Genomic DNA, 22,280 nt, shown 5'->3' with positions numbered 1-22,280 from the left:
CTTGTCCACCGGGGCTTTACCAACTCTTACAAGTGCCATACCTCGTGGCACTTCCTTGTTAGGTCGGTTAGGGGGCAGGGAGGTCGTGGTTTATTGGGGCGATTTCTCAAATAATCTCCAAACCACTCATCCATCATGTCAAAGAAGGCAGCTCTGGCCTCTTCTCGGCCTTCAGACATAGGCCTTCTACTACTACTAGAAACAGCTTGTTGTACGCAAGCTGGAGCATGGCTCTCGGCTCCCTCAGACTCATCTTGTGCTTGATTGGAAGACATTTGCTATATTCAAACACGATTAAACAGTTAGGAGATGTCACACTATCAACGTTCATATAATGGCATGTATAGCTAAACTCAATACACTCTACGGTAGTCCTAGAACCGACTAAACCGTAGCTCTAATACCACTAAATATAACACTGCTTACCCATTCTCGAGACTGGGACCAGGCACGAGGCATTTCCAGACACATGCTCAGACATTTTTGAAAAATATGGGTCATAAAATTTCGTTCCAAATTCAAAACCAATCAGAAAACATCTTAGTGTCCTTATTATGGGCCTATGGGACCCTAAACATACATTGAGAATGGTCCAAAATCAAACCGAGAACTTGAGAAAGTTCTTTTAAAATTTGCTAGGTTAAGCCTCACACGCCCGTGTGGAGGCAATGCACATGCCTGTGTGCTTTGGGACACGCCTGTGTTCCCTACCTGTGTGGAATTTATTAAATTTATTTCTCATATCGAACGTACAGGGGTTTTCACATGACTAAGCACATGCCTGTGCCTCTGGCCCGTGTCCTTTACACGGCCTAGACACGCCCGTGTGGTCGCCCGTGTCAAAAAACTTGAGTATTCTATTTATGACGTTAGCATGCATTTTGGGGCACACGGGCAAGACACATGCCTGTGTGCTAGGCCATGCCCTTCACACGGTAGAGACACACAACCGTGCCTCTACCCGTGTGCATACTACCATGCATTCTAACTTAAAAATTTTAGATACAAGGGACACACAGATGGACTACACGCCCATGGGGCTATCCGTGTGTCATGCACGGCCTAGACAGACACCCATGTGTCTACCCATGTGGACCTTATTGGGCTATTTTCCAAGCCTTTGGTCACCCTCTAATATTTATATCCACTTATAGTTTTTAATAACACTTAACATGGTCTAATTATACTATTAAATGACCTTAATATGCCTCATTGCATGTAAATCTCATCTCATTGGTTTTTATACATGCTAGTTTATCCCCTTTATATTAAGGATTTCCATGACTTGTAACTCAATTAAGCTTGACTCGTTATCTTAACTCATTGCCAAATTGTGGCCTAACCACCCCATGTGATTTGGTCATATTATATATGACTAATTGTAACACACCATATTTAATCATCACAAGAACATTGCCAAAATTCACTTTAAGGCACTTTTACACATTTGCCTCTAATGTTTCACAACTTTTACAATTTAGTCCATATCTTATAAAAGCACAAATTGATGAAATTTAACCACAACCCATGCTAGTAGAATTACAATTAGGTCCCTAGCAGCCCCTTTTTTCATTTATTTTACATTTTAACCACAAAGTTTTCACATTTAATAATTTAATCCCTAATTTACATTTTCACTAAAAATCTCTTAATAAAACTTGTATAACTATCATCAACCATTCATAATCTATCATTAACATCAAAATACTCATTCATTCATCAATGGAAACATCTAAAATCTTTAACATTTTTACAAATTAGTCCCTGGGCTAGCTGGACTAAGCTGCAACAATCACAAAAACATAGAAATCATTAAAAATCCGGTCAAAATTAACTTACATGCATTAGGTACTATGGTCGAATGCTTCAAAGTGTAACAATGGAGTTTCTTCTTCTTATTTTTGGTGGAATATAGCATGGAGAAGATGACAGTTTAGTTTAGGTTATTTTACTTTAATTTATTTAATGAATTACAATTTTAACCTTGTTAATTAAACATACAAATCACTTAATAGATGCCCAAAAATGTCCAACCACCATTATAATGGTCTAATTACAACATAAGGACCTCCACTTTAATATTCCATAGTTATTAGACACCTTTAACTATTAGAACATCACTTTTGCACTTTACGCGATTTAGTCCTTTTTATCAACTTGACTAATCAACCGAAAAAATTTCTAAACAAAATTTTCAAACAAAGATATTTTTATGCTGTATACATTAAAATAATAATAAAATAATTATTTTGACTTCAGATTTGTGGTCCCGAAACCACTGTTCTGATTTGACTAAAAACAAGCTGTTACAACTTCCCCCATAGGGATTTTTATCCCCATAAATCTTACCAGTGAGTAGGTTAGGGTACTTTTTTCTCATCACTTCCTTGGGCTCCCACATAGCCTCTTCAACCTTGTGAAGTTGCCACAAGACTTTTACTAAAGCTATGCTTTTATTTTTCAATTGTTGAACCTCTTGAGCTAAAATTCTGATCGGTTCTTTGTTGTACGTCATATCAAGTTGAATTTCAATCTCTACCAGAGAAATTATATGTGATGGATCCGATCTATATCGACGCAACATCGACACATGAAACACATTGTGAATCTTTTCTAATTCTAACGGTAAAGCTAGTCGGTATGCCACTGGCCCTATCCTTTCATATCTCATACGGTCTGATAAATTGCAGACTTAATTTACCTTTAAGAGTAAATAGAAGGACTTTCTTCCACGAAGACACTTTCAGAAATACTTTATCACCGATCTGAAATTCAATACCTATTCGTTTCAAATCCGCGTACGATTTCTGTTGATTGAAAGCTACTTTTAGACTGTCGTGAATTACTTTCACTTTTTCTCAGTCTCTCAAATCAAATCAACCCCATGAATATTTTTCTCACTTAGCTCAGTCCAATACAATGGAGTTCGAGATTTGTGACCATACAAAGCTTCGTACAGTGCCATCTTTATGCTCGATTGAAAGTTATTATTATACGCAAATTTAACCAACGAAAAATATTTTTCCCAGTTGCCTTCAAATTTTAAAATACAACAATGAAGCATATCTTCGAGATTCTATATTACCCTCTCAGACTGACCGTCGGTTTGTGGATGAAATCCTGTACTAAAATTCAACCTGGTACCCAAAGCTTCTTGCAGTTTCTTCCAAAACCGCGACGTAAACCTCGGATCTCTATCAGGAATTATCAAAACTAGCACCCCGTGTAATCTAATGATCTCAGATATGTACAGTTCAGCTAATTTATCAAGCAAATAGTCAGTACGTACCTGAATAAAATGTGCAGATTTTATCAGTCGATCAACAACAACCCAAATAACATCTTTCTTCTTCGTAGATAGCAGTAATCCCGATATGAAATCCATCATAACTCTATACCATTTCCACTCTGGTATCATCACCATTTGTAGCAATTCTGAAGGCACTTGATGTTCAGCTTTAACTTGCTGACACACCAAACATCTCGATACAAATTTTGAAATGTCTCTTTTCATACTCGACCACCAATACAATTGTTTCAAATCATTATACATTTTGGTACTCCCCTGGTGAAAAAATAAACAACAACTATGTGCTTCATGCAAAATTTTATGAATGAGCTCAGAATTATTTGGTATACAGATTCTGTTTCAAAACATTAAACAATCATCGGATCCAATTTGATAGCCTGAATCACTATTCGACTCATATTGCACTCTTTTAGCTTGTAACTCAGTATCACATTTTTGAACTTCACAAATTTGTTGAAGAAAAATCGGTTTAGCTTTCAACTCTGCTAAAATTGAACCATCATTGGACAAAGTCAGTCTTGTATTCATTGCTCTCAAAGCAAATAGAGATTTTCTACTCAAAGCATCTGTGACTTAATTTGCTTTCCCTGGATGATAATCAATTACTAACTCATAATATTTCAGTAGCTCGAGTCATATTCGTTGTTGCAAATTCAGAATCTTTCTGGGTCATTATATACTTCAAGCTCTTTTGATCGGTAAAGATATGACACTTTTCACCGTACAAATGATGATGCCAAATTTTTAATGCAAAAATAATAGCGGCCAACTCTAAATCGTGCGTCGAATAATTCTTTTCATGTGGCTTTAACTGTCTGGAGGCATAAGCTATAACTTTTCCTTCTTGCATTAAAACACAACCTAAACCATTCAATGACGTGCCGCAATAAATCACAAAATCTTTACCCGACTCAAGTTGAATCAATACTGGTGCCTCACTTAATAATGCTTTCAACTGATCGAAACTCTATTGACATTTCTCAGACCATTCAAATTTTACATCTTTTTGTAACAATCTGGTTATTGTTGTAGCAATCATTGAAAATCCCTTAAGAAAACATCGATAAGAACCAGCTAACCCCAGAATACTTCTAACTTCAGATAAATTTCTCAGTGGTTTCCAGTCAACAACAGCTGAAATCTTTATCGAATCAACTCTCATACCTTTCGCTGAAACAATATGTCCTGAAATTTTGACTTCTCGAAGCCAAAATTCATACGTGTTGAATTTAGCAAACATTTGCTTATCTCTCAAAGTTTGCAGCACAATTCTCAAATGCTTGGCATGTTCAGACTCATCATGTTAATAGATCAGAATGTCATCAATGAACACAACAACTAGTCTGTCTAGATACGGTCTAAAAATCTGGTTCATCAAATCCATAAAGACTGTAGGAGCATTAGTCAATCCGGAAGGCATAACAAGAAATTCATAATGTTCTTACCTCATTCTAAATGCAGTTTTCGGCACATCTGAGTCTTTAACTCGCAACTGATAATAGCAAAATCTCAAATAAACTTTCAAAAACATTGTTGCCCCTTTCAACTGATTAAACAAATCATCTATTCTTGGCCTTATTGAGCTATCGATAATCAATACACATTCTCATTGACTCGTCTTTCTTCTTAACAAGCAAAACTGGTGCACCCAAGGTGAAAAACTAGGTCGTGCAAAACCTCTATCTATTAACTCTTGCAACTGAGAATTTAACTCTTTTAGTTCTATCGAAGCCATTTTTTATGGAGCTATTGATATCGAAGAAGTTCTAGGTATTAACTCAATAGCAAATTCAACCTTTCTTATCAGTGGTAACCCCGGTAATTCTTCCGGAAATACATCTGGATATTCACAGACTATAGGTACTAATTCAATCATTGATTCAAACACTTTTGTATCTAAAACATAAGCAAGATAAGCTTCACACCCTTTTCTCACAAATTTCTAAGCTGACATAGACGAAATCACAGCAGGCAATTCACTCAATTAATCTGATTCAATTCGAAGAATTTCATTGTTCTGACATTTCAATTCAATAGTCTTTCATCTACAATTCACAACAGCATCTTGCAGCGTCAACCAATCCATTCCCAAAATTACATAAAATTCATCATAAGGTAGTAGCATCAAATCAGCCGGAAAATGGTAACCCCGAGTCATTAAAGGACAGTTCTTGCAAACTTTATCAACTAGCACATACTTGCCTATGGGGTTCGATACTTTAATCACAAACTGAGTAGACTCAATAGGAAAATTCTTACTAAACACTAAATTCATACAGATATAGAATGAGTTGATCCAGGATCAATCAATGCAATCACATTAGTGTCGTAAAGAGAAAATGTACCAGTGGTAACATTGGGTGACGATGCCTCTTCGCGAGCACGGATGGCGTAAGCTCTAGTAGGTGCTCTGTCCTCAGATCTTACTGTACAATCTCTCGTAGTACCTCAATTACCACTAGCATTTCCCGTATTTCTTGGTGGCCTCCCTCTAGTGGCTGTGTTACCCAATTTTTCATTTTGGATATTATCTTTCTCAACTAGTTTTGCGTAATGCCGTATGAAATGATCTTATGGACCACATTTAAAACAAGCCCGGTTATTCATTCTACATTCACTAGGATGTCGTCTTTCACATTGCTGACATTTAGGTCTATAATTTCTTACACTGCCAACACGCGATACCGATGTAGCTTGAGCTTGAGGACTTGAGAATTGTTTTCCACGATCTTTGCTCGAATGCCCCATTTAAACATTTGGACGAGTGAACGAATCTCTGAATTTCTTTGAAGAAGATTGATATAGCTTATTCATCAACGTTTTTCTCAAGCCTCTTGCCTCTGAATCTACTTTTCTCTTTTCTTTGCTAAGTTCCTCGGCTTTGCAAGATCTATCAACCAAAACAACAAATTCTTTCAATTCTAGAATTCTGACTAGAAGTTTAATATCCTCATTCAACCCATCAATGAACTGCTTGCACATGATTTCTTCAGTGGAAACATACTCCCGATCATACTTTCTCAACTGTACAAATTCTCTTTCATACTCAGTTACAGCCATTCGGCCCTGTTTCAATTCTAGAAACTCTTTGTGTTTTTTATCGAGAAATCTTTGACTTATGTATTTCTTTGGAACTCAGTCTAAAAGAATTCTCAGGTCACTCTTTCTCTCGGTACCACAGACACTAAAGTGTTCCACCACTGATACGTTGTGTCTCTAAATAATGAAATGGCACAGTTCAAACACTCGGTTGGCATACACAACAATTCATCAAATACTCGAATAGTGTTTTCAAGCAAAAATTCAGCTTTTTCGGGATCATCATCAATAGTAGCTCTGAACTTTTCAGCTCCGTACTTTCAAATTTTATCTACTGGTGGCTTATTTTCTCTTAGAAGTTCTACACCTTGAGGGGCTACAGGAGTCAGTTGGGAATTAGGTGGGGGTGAAGGTTGTTGAGCAGCCGGATTAGTCTGGACAAATTGTGTGAACCACTCATTCATCATTTGGAAAAAGGCTTCTTTAGCCTCTCCTCCACGACTACTCGATACATTTCTAGATTCAGAAGGTGCTGCTTCTTGAGCGGAAGCTGGCGCATTACTCTCGACATTGTCAGCTATAGCTCGATTAGGATCTATTTACTATACAAAAACACAGTTTAAATTGTCAGGAGTCATCACACTACCACATGTTTTATATGGCATGTATAGCTAGACTGTCACACGCGCTATGTTAGTCCTAGAATCCACTAAATCGTAGCTCTGATACCAAAAAATGTAACACCCCTCACCTTTATTCAATGCTGGAATAGGGTTACGGAGTATCACCAAACTTATCACACATTTAAACATACATTTCTCATACGAATAGTCAATTCCAATACAATTCATTCACAAACAAACATTATGTCCCTAATATGAGCCTACGAAGCTCTAAACATACATTGGGAGTGGTTCGAGACAAAACTGATAACTTTGGAAAATCTTAAAACACTTACGAAATTTTTCTTAAAACAGGGGTCACACGCCCGTGTGGCCCGACCGTGTGTCTCACACGGCCAACAGACACGCTTGTGTCACAGGCCATGTGGACATTCGAAATGGGATCGCATGGTCATGTCCCAGCCCGTGTCCGACCCTGTGTAACTCTTTAACTTGGGTCACACAGCCAACACACACGCCCGTGTGGCTAGCCTGCTGCCCTAAAAAGGGCTATACACTCTTGTGTACCAGGCCATATGCAAGGTCATGCCAAACCTGTAGGGTATACTGACCTATACCACACGGCCAAGTCTCACGCCTGTGTGTGAGGCCGTGTGGAGCATACAGACTTGATTTTAATTTCAACACTAGGAGACACACGGTTGTGTAACATAACCATGTGTCAAACACGGCTAAGACACACGCCCGTGTCTCTGCCCGTGTGGACAAAAATAGGCTATTTACCAAACCATATTTCCACCCAACTTGTAGAAACCTATACCAAAACAAATTGCACAACTCATGGCATAAAAATAGACATTTAAACCAACCAATTCAAGCCTAAATCATGCATATTCTATATCACCATCTTCTATACACACAAATCACAAAAGTAGGCCACACCATTTATACCAAATTCACACATACACAATTAACCAATTACGCACATTCAATCATACATCAACATGCTCAATTTACAAGAAAACCAATATCCAAAAATCCACCATTTGATACTCATAATGCCTATTACTATTAAGCATCAGACAACCATCATTGAACATATTTCACAAGACATAGACACATATATATACATGATTCAAAACATACCCAAAATGAGTCATCACTCATGGCTATATATACAAACCAAAACATATACATTTACAAGCCAATTCAAATGGCTAAATTCACTACCAACACATAACCTAAATGATCAAAGTCCCCATACATGCCATATACTCAAAACATAAGCTCAATAGTACCAAATTGATAATTGGATAGTGTGATGTAGACTCCGACGATCTCCGAGTCTGAGCTAGCTTTAAGATCTCTATAAAACATGGAAAAATAACAAAATAAGCTTTATAGATTTGTAAGCTCGTATGAAATAAACTCAATCATAACATTAATATACAAATCATCAATTTGAACATCTCAACATGTAATTCATTTAACTAACAAACCTTTCACATTTTCAAACATAATCTTATATATGAACTTCATAACTTCTTCGATTTAAGCTTATACGATTTATGTACATACCTATACCATCTTGTATCAATCCTATACACAACCACTTTTTTCATTTACCCATTGAACCATTTGAAATACAATTGGATACATGGGAAACTCGCACCCCAAGTGCCACATATATAGCCAATGCTATCTCAATCACATATCACATCTATTCTCACTCTCGAGCTATCAATAGGCCTACTCACACAAGCTGTGGGTTAAGACGCAGCTACACAGTGCTGCTCACACAAGCTGTCAAGTAATCACAACACATGTCAATATACTTAGCCATCGGTAGGATGTACAAGACCAGCACTCAGATCACATAATCATAATAATCCGCTAATGACATGTTACTAGTATCTTAATCTTTTCCTAAGGTTCAACCAGGATTTAAATGCCGAATCGTCGTCAAATCATTGTCAAACATATCCTTAGTCTCGTAATCTCAGATTATACAATATCAAAGCATTTAAAATACATTTATAATGAAATTTATCACATACAAACTTACCTTGGATGTAAAAATAGCTAAACTGGTTGATTAGTCAAGAACTTTATTTTTCCCCCGATCTAAATTCGAGTTTCGCTTTTCTTGATCTATATGTAATCAAAATTAACTAATTTAATTATTTCTCTATTCAAATTGGACCAAAATTCACTTTAAGGCACTTTTACACATTTGCCCCTAATGTTTCACAACTTTTACAATTTAGTCCTTATCTTATAGAAACACAAATTCATACAATTTAACCACAACCCTGCTAGCTGAATTACAATTAGGTCCCTAGCAACCCATTTTTTCATTTATTTCACATTTTAACAACAAAGTTTCCACATTTCACAATTTAATCCTTAATTTAAATTTTCACTAAAATCACTTAACAAAACTTGTATAACTATAATCAAACATTCATAATCTATCATTAAACATCAAAATACTCATTCATTCATCAATGGAAATATCTAAAATCTTTAACAGTTGTGCAAATTAGTCCCTAGGCTAGCTAGACTAAGCTACAACGATCACAAAAACATAGAAATCATTAAAAACCGGGTCAAAATTAACTTACATGCACTAGGTACTATGGCTGAATGCTTCAAAGTGTAACAATGGAGTTTCTTCTTCTTATTTTTGGTGGAATATAGCATGGAGAAGATGATAGTTTAGTTTAGGTTATTTTACTTTAATTTATTTAATGAATTTCAATTTTAACCTTGTTAATTAAACATACAAATTACTTAATATATGCCCAAAAATGTCCACCCACCATTATAATGGTATAGTTACAACATAAGGACCTCCACTTTAATATTCTGTATCTATTAGACGCCTTTAACTATTAGAACATCACTTTTGCACTTTACGCGATTTAGTCCTTTTTATCAAATTGACTAATCAACTGATAAAATTTCTTAACGGAATTTTCACACAAACATAGTTTTATGCTATAGACATTAAAATAATAATAAAATAATTATTTTGACTTAAGATTTGTGGTCTCAAAACCACTGTTCTAGTTTGACTAAAAATGGGATGTCACAGATGCTACATAACTTTCACCAACGGTACTCGTTTATTCCGAAGCTCTTTCAATTCCCAAGCCAAAATTTTCACTGACTCTACAGAATACGTCAAATCTGGTTGTAATTCAATTTCACTATAAGGAATCACGTGTGAAGGATCAGATCTATACCTTCTTAGCATTGAAACGTGAAACACGTTATGAATTTTCTCGAGTTCCGGAGGTAAAGCTATACTGTAAGCTACAAGACTGATTCTTTTGGTAATATCATATGGCCGATAAATCTCAGACTCAACTTTGCTTTCTTGTCGAATCACAACACCTTCTTCCACGGAGAAACTCTTAAAAGTACCTGACCACCAACAGAAAATTTTATATCTTTTCTTTGCAAATCTACGTACGACTTCTGATGATCAAATGCAACTTTCAAACAATCTCGAATAATTCAAACTTTGTCTTCAGTTTCTTGAATCAAATCAATCTCTACCATTTTGGCTTCACTCAGTTCGGACCAATACAACGACGTTTTACATTTTCTTCCATATAAATCTTCAAACGGTGCCATTTTAATGCTGAACTGATAATTGTTATTATAAGCGAACTCAGCTAACGGTAGATATTTTTCCCAGCTACCTTCGAACTCAAGAATACAACATCGTAGCATGTCTTCTAAAGTCTGAATTACTTGTTTTGATTGCTCGTCCGTCTGAGGATGAAATGCTGTCTGAAATTGAGTTTACTGACCAAAGCCTTGTGAAGTTTACTCCAAAATCACGATGTAAATCGTGGATCAAGATCAAAAATAATAAATGTCAACACTCCGTAAAACCTCACAATCTCTGACACATACAGTTTTGCTAACCTCCCAAGTGAGTAATCTGTTTAGACTAGAATAAAATGGGCCAACTTAGTCAATCTGTCAATGTCACCCAGATCGAATCTTTCTTTTTCGGAGTTACAGGCAAACCAGATACGAAATCCATCGTGACTCGCTCCTACTTCCATTCAGGAATCATAACAGGCTGTATCCCGACAGCACCGAATGTTCTATTTTTACTTGTTGTCAAATCAAACATTTGGCTAAGAACTCACAAATCTCACGTTTCATACCTGGCCACTAGTACATCTATTTAAATTAGAATACATCTTAGTGCTACCCGGATGAATGGAATATGTACTACTGTGAGCCTTTAATAGTATATCATGTTCGAAATTTACATTATTCGAAACACAAATTCTATCGCGATAATACAATGTACCATCATCACTAATACTGTATTCTGTAGTCAAATTATCCCAAACCAAGTTTCATTTTATTATCAACTTCGGATCATCATTTTGCAATTCTCGAATTCATTGTAAAAGCAAGGGTTTAGTCTACAATTCCTCCAATACAAAACCATCGGCATTCAAAGCCAAATGAGCATTCAACACTCGAAGTGCAAACAACGATGACTTTCTACTAAGTGCATCCACTACCATATTAGCCTTTCCTGGATGATAATCAATAACCAAATCATAATCTTTCAATAGCTCTAACCAACGTCATTGTCTCAAATTCAGTTCTTTATGGGTCATTAAATATGTTAAGCTTTTATGATCAGTATACACGTGACATTTCTTGTCGTATAAATAACACATCTATATTTTCAAAGCAAATACAATAGTGGCCAGCTCAAGATCATGAGAGACGCATAAGCTACCACTTTCCCTGACTGCATTAACATGCAACCTAAACCATTGAGAGATGTATCACTGTAAACAACATATGCCATTCCAGATTTAGGTTGAGTTAACACTAGAGGTTCTGTTAACATTTTTTTCTACTGATCAAAACTCTATTGACATTTATCATACCAAACAAATTCAACATTTTTCTGTAGTAACTTGGTCATAGGTGAAGCAATGATCGAGAAATTTTTAACAAATTGCCGATAGTATCCTGATAGTACCAAGAAAATTCAGACTTTAGAGGCATTCTTCAAAATTTTCCAATCAACAATCGTAAATACTTTACTTGGATCAACCCTAATTCCATTAGCAGATATAACATGTCCCAGGAAATCAACTTCCCGTAGCCAAAATTCGCATTTACTGAATTTCGAATATAATTATTTTTCACGCAAAGTTTGCATCACCACTTTTAAATGCTCAGCATGATCTGACTCATTCAATGAATAAATCAGGATGTCATCAATGAATACCTCAACAAACCGATCTAAATATGGTTGAAACACCTGATTCATCAAATCCATGAATGTTGTAGGAGAATTGGTCAAACCAAATGGTATCACCAAAAATTCATAGTGACCAAATCTAGTTCTAAATGTAGTTTTTGGTACATCTTGCTCTTTAACTCGCAACTGATAATATTCAAATTTCAAGTTAATCTTTGAAACACTGTAGCTCCCTTTAATTGATTAAACAAATCACCAATACGAGGTAATGAGAATTTATTCTTAATGGTGGCTCTGTTTAACTGTCGATAATCTATACATAGTCTCATTAACCCATCTTTCTTCTTCACGAACAAAATCAGAGCACCTTAGGGTGACATGCCCAGTCGAATAAATCTACGATCTAACAACTCTTGCAACTATACTTTTAACTCTTTCAATTTTGTAAGGGCCATCCTGTACTATGTTACTGAAATTGGAGCTGTTCCAGACACAAGTTCGATCACAAATTCTACTTTTTGAATTGGTGGCAACTCGGACAATTCTGCAGGAAAAAACATCAGCATATTCTTTGACTATCGGCATTTGCTCAATTTTTGATTTGGCCACTTTCAAATCAAGAACGTAGGCTAAATAAGTTTCACATCCTTTTTTAATCAATTTTAGAGCAGACAATGCTGAAACCACATTTTAATACAATCGACCCCGTCTACCCTAACACAAGTAAATTCTCCATTTAGACATTTCAAACTAACTTGCTTCTTTCGGCTACTCATTATAGCATCATGTTCAGACAACTAATCCATTCCTAGAATGATATCAAAGTCATCAAAAGGTAGCAACATCAAACTAGCGGGAAAATCGTAACCCCTAACTTTCAGTGGACATGATTTACAAACTTGATTAACTAAAACACACTGACTTAGTGGATCTGTAACTTTGACAGTATATACGAGTGAGTTGATTTAGGATCAATCAAAGCATATACATTAATATAAAAAAGAGAAAATGTACCCACAATAACGTCTGGGGTAGTAGCTTCCTCTCGAGCTCTGATTACATAGGCTCTAGCTGGTGTTCTTGCTTCAGATCATTCATTCATCTCGCTATTCTTCCTTCTACCGGGAGTAGTGCTTTTAGCGTTTCCAGATTGTCTACCTCTCTGTAAGGTTGCTTCAAGCTTATTTGACTGATTGGTAAAATCATTTTACCATTTCGGACAATCACGAAAGAAATGGTCAGTAGATCAACAATGGAAACAAGCTCCCAACTTTGACCGACACTCACCAAAATGCCTTTTGTTGCAATCATCATAAACAAGAATAGTTCTTTCAATATTTCTTACACTTCCAACACTAGCCGTTGGAGAATTAACAGACAGGAAATTAAGTTGCCTCGATTCTCTCTACTAGTGATCTCTAAAGGAGCAGCTGATCGACTTGTTTCATTTCTAAATTTCTTTTATGGAAATGTTTGAGTAGGCTTGAACGACCCTTTTTCTGTAAAATCTTAAAATTTCGAATCTGAATGTTGTTTACTTTTGCAAATTTCTTCAATTTTCTAAGCTTGTTCTAAAAGTTCTACAAATTCCCATAACTTTAGTGTTGCCACAGACATGCAGATATCATCAATCAGCCCGTCCCCAAATCTAGTACATATTTCCTCCTCATTTGATACTATATTATCGGCCTACTTGCTTAACTACACAAATTCTCGTTCATACTCAGCTATAGCCTGATTTCCTTATTTTAACTCAAAAAATTGTTTCTTTTTGTTGTCAATAAACAACCGACTAACATACTTCTTGAATTCGATCTGAAAGAAATCCCAATTAATACGATCATTAGATGCCATCGTGCTCAAAGTGTCCCACCATAAATATGCTTCCTCTTTTAGTAATGACATAGCACACTTCAAACAATCTTTAGGAGTGCACATCAATTTCACGAAAACTCTCTTTGTATTCATTAGCCAAAACTCAGCTTTTTTAGGATCATCATTCATCTTGCCTCTAAATTCTTTCATTCCACATTTCTAGATTTTATCTACAGATTCTCAAGCAACTGTCACAAGTACAGAATTTTGAGGACCCAAGGGTGCCTGAGGAGGTACATCTAGAGGTGGAGGTGGCGGAGTTGTAAGATTTACTTGCTTGAATTCATTGAACCACTGGTTCATCATTCCAAGAAATAAAATTTTTTATGTTGTCACCTAAGAACTATGGGATCGATACACTATTACTTGCTCCAGGGTTTAAAGCTTGAACATTTTTTTCAGCTTCGTTAAATACAGCTCGGTTCGACTCAGCTGACATCTTGAATATATTAGAAAATAAAATATTAGAGCGGATCAAAAGTGTCATATTATCACAGGGTATATGTGGGATGTATATACTAAACTCTATTCTGTGACGTTAGTCCTAGAATCAACTAAACCGTAGCTCTGATATCACTAAATATAACACTCTTAACCAGTCTTTGTAACACCCCAAACCCGAGACCATCGCCGGTGTCGGACCCGAGGGGTTAACAAGCCAAGTTCACATGTTTTTGCCCACCAATTTGACATTTCCAGTCAGGCTGGAAAACTGCGTCACTGTCGCCTTAAAATCATATCTCGAGTTTCAAAACTCGGAAACTGGTTTCGTAAATTTTCCTGAATTTAGACTCATATATCCATCCATGGATTTATTTCTAGGATTTTGGTCGGGCCAATTGGTACAGTTTATTAGTTAAAGTTACCCATGTTACAGGGATCGACTGCTCTGACCTTCGCGCGGTATAACTTGAATATCTCTCTGTACAGGGATTTAATGCTGGTGTCGTTTGTTTCTAATGAAACTAGACTCAAAATGGAATCTGTACATATAAGGTATGTCTCCTAATTCTTTTGGATAATTTATAGTGAATTTTTAAAGTTGCGACAGGGAACCCAGAAACCATTCGGGCCCTGTCTCACAATAGCTTTAATATCTCTTAACCTGTAACTCCTATGACCATTTCGTTTCTTCCATATGAAAATAAACTCATCAAGCTTCATTTACATAGCTTATTCACTATTTAATTCCATTCCTATGAATTTTGGTGATTTTTCACATTCACGCCACTGCAGCTGGCAGCATCTGTTTTAAGGTAGGACTTACCTATTTGGTAGTCTCCATGATTCAACTAGTCTTGCCATACATAGGTTCATATATGATCATTTTAACCATGCCAATGGCTGATCATATGACCAACATTCCCATTTCAAGCCATAGCCACATCATGACACAAAATATATACATACAACCCACAATTAGTCTAAGTTCATGCTTCCCTTTTCGAGCCATTTTCGCATGGCCGTATATACTTACATTACAACATATTTAACAAACAAGGGTAGTCCTATACATGCCATCTCAAGTTCAACCAAAATTTATACCAAAATGGAGGCTTGATAGTGTGGATGACTTCGACTTCAACGATCCCAAATCCGATTGCTTGAGCGAAATCTAGAAAAGCGAGAGCCAAAGCAACGGGTAAGCATTTTATGCTTAGTAAGTCTCAAGGAATATAATCAACTCTAATTACAGCAATACATTCACATAGCCAAATGCATCATTTCATTAATACACATTCTTACTTCATACTTCATCATTATATAAGTTCACAAAGCATCAATCAATTCAATAACTGAAATTCATTAGTCGATTGAGCGAATGTTGCTCAAACATGTCGACTTTCCAATGCACATATAACGTACCTTATCCTTTGGGCTTTCCGAGTGTACTAATTGAATTCATTACAGCAACCAACACTCACCTCCAGCCCAAGATTCTTGAATATAACCGGATATAATCACGTGCACAAATGCCTTGGTCTTAGCCGGATAGAATAACTTCATACGAATGCCTTGGTCTTAGCCGGATAGAATAACTTCATACGAATGCCTTGGTCTTAGCCGGATATAGCCACTAGCACATTTGCCTTGGTCTTAACCGGATATAATTTCCAGCATAATTGTCTTGGGCTTAGCCGGATATCATTCAATTTCTCATGCACACATACATCAATAACCATTGGACATACATATTTCATTTTCGTTACTAAGGCTCAAACACAATTATAATCATTAGCATATTCGCCCGGGACTTAGCGGGTGGAATTCAAATGCTCATACACACATAATCAATAATCATACACATCCATATTTCATCTCACATAATTCAAGTAAGGTCACTTCTTGAGGACTTACCTCGGATGTTGTCGAACGGCTTTTTCGGCTATTCGATCACCTTTTCCTTCCCCTTGTCCAATTGTGGCCCTCTTAGCTCTTGAGCTAATTCAAACAAATTCAATTTATTAAAACCTCATTGTGCTTGCTTATGGCGAATATGACAAGGATTTTAAATGGTCATATGGCCACTCTTTAGCTTGAATACACAATGGTCATGCACATTTTATACTACATCAAGCATCTACATGTGTGCTAGGCCGAATTGTGCTTGCAATTTCACAAGCATTCTTCCACATCTTCTTCTTTAAACCAATATATTCATCACTTAGTTCATAACCAAAACATAATATGCAATCATATATATGCATATATGAGCATGGCAATTTCAAGGTGTCCATAGCCATCCAAAACACAAATTTTAACTAACATGCAAGAAGCATGAATCATGCTCAAGAATGCATCATGGCGAATATGACAATCATGCTTCTTTTCAACTTCAATCATGATAAAACAAAAGAAAGCTCAAAATCTTACTCATGAGTAGACAATCCATCATTGCATGCATCATCATCAAGTTTCACACTTAGCATGCAATGGCTTTATCACCATAACAACTTTGGCCAAATGCCATTTCCATGGCATAACAAAGATTTGAGCCATGGCTAACATGCACATCAAATTAGCAACCAAACCATGCATGAAACTCCCAACACAACCTCATACATACCTTAATCTTGATGTAAACTTAGCCAAATCTCCTTCTAGGTCTCTTCCAACCCAAGCATGAGGCAAAAATCCTCCCCTTTTCCCTTAGTATTTTCGGCCAAGAAGATGAGAAAGGATGAACAAATTTTCTTTTCTTTCCTTAGGACATTCGCCAAGCCTATGGAGAAGAATGAACATTTTTTTTCTCTTTTTTTTTCATACTCTTATTTTATCATTTCTAACATCATCCATTAGTAAAACATGTTGGGAACATGTTTTCCTTGCCCATAATTTGTCATGGCCGGCCATCCACCTTAGGGAATGGGATAATTGACATGCAACTCCATTTATTTCACTTTATGCATTATTAGGCCACTTAAAAATACACCTATCACATTTTCAAGTCCTAGCACATGGGTCCTTTCTTATAAATTAGCACCTAATTAATAAAAATCGAGACACGAAATATTTACGCATACCAATTCCTCATACAATAAGCACGGAATATAACACTTAATTATTCTTGTGACTCGGTTTCGTGGTCCCGAAACCACTCTCCGACTAGGGTCACATTAGGGTGTCACAACTCTCCCCACTCAAGAGATTTTCGCCCCAAAAGCTTACTGGTAAATAGGTTCGGATATCGCTCTCTCATAGAGTTCTCGGTCTCCCAAGTAGCTTCTTCTATCCCGTGCTTGAGCCATAACACTTTCACTAGCGGAACCCGCTTGTTTCGCAACTCTTTCACTTCTCGTGATAGGATACGAATCGGTTCTTCCTCATAACTCATATTAGCTTGAATTTCAATTTCGATGGACTAATCACGTGCGATGGATCGGATCTATAACGTCAAGCATCGAAGCGTGGAAGACATCGTGAACCTTTTGAGTTCGGGGCAAAATCAAACGATATGCCTTTGGACCGACTCGCTCGATATCTCATATGGCCCAATGAACCTCGGGCTCAACTTGCCCTTACTACCGAACACGAGTATCTTTTTCCAAAGCGATACCTTGAGAAACACTTTATCACCCACGATACTCGATATCCTTACGCTTCATATCCGCGCATCGACTTTCGACGATCGAAGGCTATCTTCAAACTTTCACGGATTACTTTCACTTTCTGTTCAGCATCCCTAATCAAATCCACCCCGAAAATCTTGCTTTCACCAAGCTCAGTCCAAAACAATGGTGTACGGCATTTACGCCCGTACAAAGCCTCGTAGGGTGCCATCTTAAATACTTGATTGAAAGCTGTTGTTGTAAGCGAATTCAATCAACGGCAAATACCGCTCCCATGAACCACTAAACTCGAGGACGCAACATCTTAACATATCCTCAAGTATCCGAATTATCCGCTCGGATTGACCATCGGTTTGGGGTGAAAGGCGGTCTGAAATGCAACTTGGTACCCAAAGCTTCTTGCAACTTTTTCCAAAATCGCGAGGTAAATCTCGGATCTCTATCCGACACGATGGAAATAGGCACCCGTGTAATCTCACAATCGAAAGCGTACAATTCCGCTAATTTGTCCATTGAAAAATCCGTGCGACGGGGACAAAGTGGGCCGACTTAGTCAATCGATCTACCACGACCCAAACCGCATCCTTCTTACTTGCGACAATGGCGGTCCGGATACAAAGTCCATTGTGACTCGATCCCATTTCCACTCGGGTATCGTGATTGGTGAAGTAATCTGAAGGCACCGATGTTCCGCTTTCACTTGTTGACATATTAAACATCTCAAACAAAGTCGGAGATGTCTCGCTTCATACCATGCCACCAAAACCGACGTTTCAAATCATTGTACATCTTCGTACTCCCGGGTGGATTGCCATTTGGCTACAATGGGCTTCATTCGAATTATCGAAATGAGTTCAATTCTTTGGAACACACAGACGACTTTTGAACCTCAAACAATCGTCATCGTCGATTTGAAACTCCAAGTCCTTGTTCGAACACACGCAGCCGTTTTGCAACCAACTCGTCGTCGACTTTCTCGAGCTTCTCGAATTTGGTGTGTCAATAATGGTTTGGCTTTCAATTCAGCCACTAACACTTTGTCGGATCGGACGAGACAAGTGCACATTCATCGCTCGTAAAGTGAATAACGATTTACGACTCAAGGCATCCGCAACCACATTCGCCTTTCCGGGTGATAGTCAATGATCACTCATAATCCTTTAATGACTCAAGCCAACGTCTTTGTCGCAGATTTAAGTCTCTTTGGGTCATCAAATATTTGAGACTTTTGTGATCCGAGTATACATGGCACCTTTCACCAAATAAGTAATGTCGCCAAATCTTTAAGGCGAATACGATGGCGCCAATTCGAGATCATGAGTCGGATAATTTTTCTCATGTGGCTTTAATTGCCTCGACGATAGGCCACAACTCGACCTTCTTGCATTAATACGCAACCTAACCCAAGTAGAGAGGCGTCGCTATAGATGACAAACTCCTTGCTTGGGACTCGGGTTGCACTAGAATTGGGGCTTCGGTCAAATAAGTTTTCGATTGATCGAAACTTTTTGGCATTTCTCCGTCCATTCGAACTTAACGTCCTTTTGGAGTAAGCCGTCATCGGCGTGGCTATCGTTGAGAAGCCTTTTACAAATCGTCGGTAATAACCGCAAGCCCCAAAAAGCTCGAACCTCGGTAATATTTCTGAGGCTTCCAATTAAGTATGGCTGAAATTTTATTGGTCGACTCGAATACCGATCTGATACCACATGACCCAAGAAGCTAACCTCTCTTAACCGAACTCACACTTGCTGAACTTAGCATATAATTGCTTGTCCGTAAAATTTGCAAAGACTAACCGCAGTGTTCAAAGATGTTCGGTCTCATTTCTTGAATAGACCAAGATGTCATCAATGAACACGACTACGAATCGATCCAAATATGGTCTAAAGATCCGATTCATTAAATCCATAAATCTGTAGGGCATTAGTGAGCCCAAACGGCATCACTAGGAACTCATAGTGACCATATCTCGTTCTGAAGGCAGTCTTGGGCACGTCTGAATCTCGGATTCGCAATTGATAGTAGCCCGATCTCAAATCTATTTTTGAGAACACCGAGGCTCCCTTCAGTTGATCGAACAAGTCATCAATACGTGGCAACGGATATTTGTTCTTTATCGTCGCTTTATTAAGCTGACGATAGTCGATGCACAGTCGCATGGTTCCATCCTTCTTCTTCACGAACAACACCGGCGCACCCCAAGGCGAAAAACTCGGGCGAGCAAAACCTCTATCCACCAATTCTTGCAACTGAGCTTTCAACTCCTTTAATTCGTTGGTGCCATACGATATGGAGCTATCGAAATTGGAGTGGTACCAGTACCAATTCGATGCCAAATTCTATTTCCCAAACAGTGGTAAACCGGCAATTCTTCGGGAAAACATCCGGTATTCACAAACCACGCACAGATTCGGGTTTCTTCTCGATTCCTTGTCATCGATACGACGCAAGGTACGCCGCACCCTTTTCTTACATATTTACGGGCCAACATCGCGATATTACGGTGGCAACCCTTTAAGTCCGTGGACTCAACCCGAATTATTTCATTATTCGCGCACCTCAAATCGATAGTCTTGCTCTTGCAATTTACAACCGCATCGTGCATGGTCAACCAATCCAAACCAAGAATAACATCGAACTCATCGAATGGCAAAAGCATTAAGTCCGCCGGAAAACAAGAACCTCGGAACACTAGGGGACTTTTCTTGCACACTTTGTTAACAAGCACGTAATGACCCAAGGGTTTGACACGAATTACAAACTCGAGACTCAATGGGCAAAGTCTTCTTTGGATGCTAAGGTTTCACATATATATGAATGAGTAGAACCGGGGTCAATCAAAGCAATTACATTTGTATTGAAAAGAGTGAAAGTACCGGTAATAACATCCGGAGAGCGGCATCCTCGCGTGCGCATATGGCATAAGTCCTAGCAGAGCACGAGCCTCAGATCGATGGTAGCATCTCTAGATCCTCTCGACCGCCAATCGACATTGCCCATATTTCTAGGTGGCCTACCTCGGCGATGGTAGCACCGGGTTTGCACTCGACTTACATTCTTCATGCATCCTCGGGCAATCCTTCATAAAGTGGTCGGCCGATCCACACTTATAGCGAGGAGCGATCACGAAACCAACAGCTCCCGAATGCCATTTGCCACAATGTGGACACTCCACCCTCTCTCGGCGATCATTTCGCCACCGTGATCGAGGTGACTCGTGTGGTCACAGGGGTCGATCGCGTCCTCGTCTAGGAAAGCCCAAACGCCTCTAGACCGGCTCGCATCATCTCGAAATCTCTTCGATGCTTGTTGAAGAGACTTTCCGAGGACCTCTTTCGAATTCTCCGGTTCCCACATCAGCTTTTTGTTTCTCCTTTCTAAGCTCTTGACTTTACAAGCTCGCTCAACAAGTACTACGAACTCTCGTATCTCGAGAATGCCAACAAACATCCTTATATCATCATTCAGCCCATCCTCAAGCGTTTACACATAATAGCTTCGGACGAAATGCATTCTCGCAGCGTCGGCTAAGCCTCACAAACTTTCATTCGTAGTCGGTAACGGACATAGAACCTTGCTTAAGATCAAGAAATTCCTCCGCTTTTGGTCGATGAATCTCGATCGATATACTTTTTTGAACTCGGTTTGAAAGAATTCCCAAGTCACTTGCTCTCTAGGCACCACGAAGTCGAGTACTCCACCAATAGTAGGCGGACTCACGTAGCAAGGAGATGGTACACTTTAAGCACTCATCGGTGTACAGGATAGCTCATCAAGCACCCGGATAGTGTTATCTAACCAAAATTCAGCTTCGGCATCATCATCATCCGTGGCCTTAAATTCAGTGGCCCCATGTTTTGAATCCTATCGATTGGGGCTTACTTGACCTTATTTGGTCGATCACCGGAGGTATTGTAGGTGCGGGGTTGCATTTGTCGGGAATGGAGGTTGTGGAACAGTAGTGTTGGTTCGAATGTTTTGATTAAACCATTCGCTCATCACACTATAAAAGGCTTGCTTAGCCTCGTCATTAGGATTGCTGGCCATAGGTTGAGAGTCCGCCCGACCTTTGTCCCTTCGCGGGAGCAGCGCCACACTCTCCACAT

The sequence above is a fragment of the Gossypium arboreum genome, chromosome 13 (genome assembly GCF_025698485.1).
Source record: "Gossypium arboreum isolate Shixiya-1 chromosome 13, ASM2569848v2, whole genome shotgun sequence".
NCBI classification, from domain to species: domain Eukaryota; kingdom Viridiplantae; phylum Streptophyta; class Magnoliopsida; order Malvales; family Malvaceae; genus Gossypium; species Gossypium arboreum.
Note: the sequence above shows the minus strand (reverse complement) of the source record.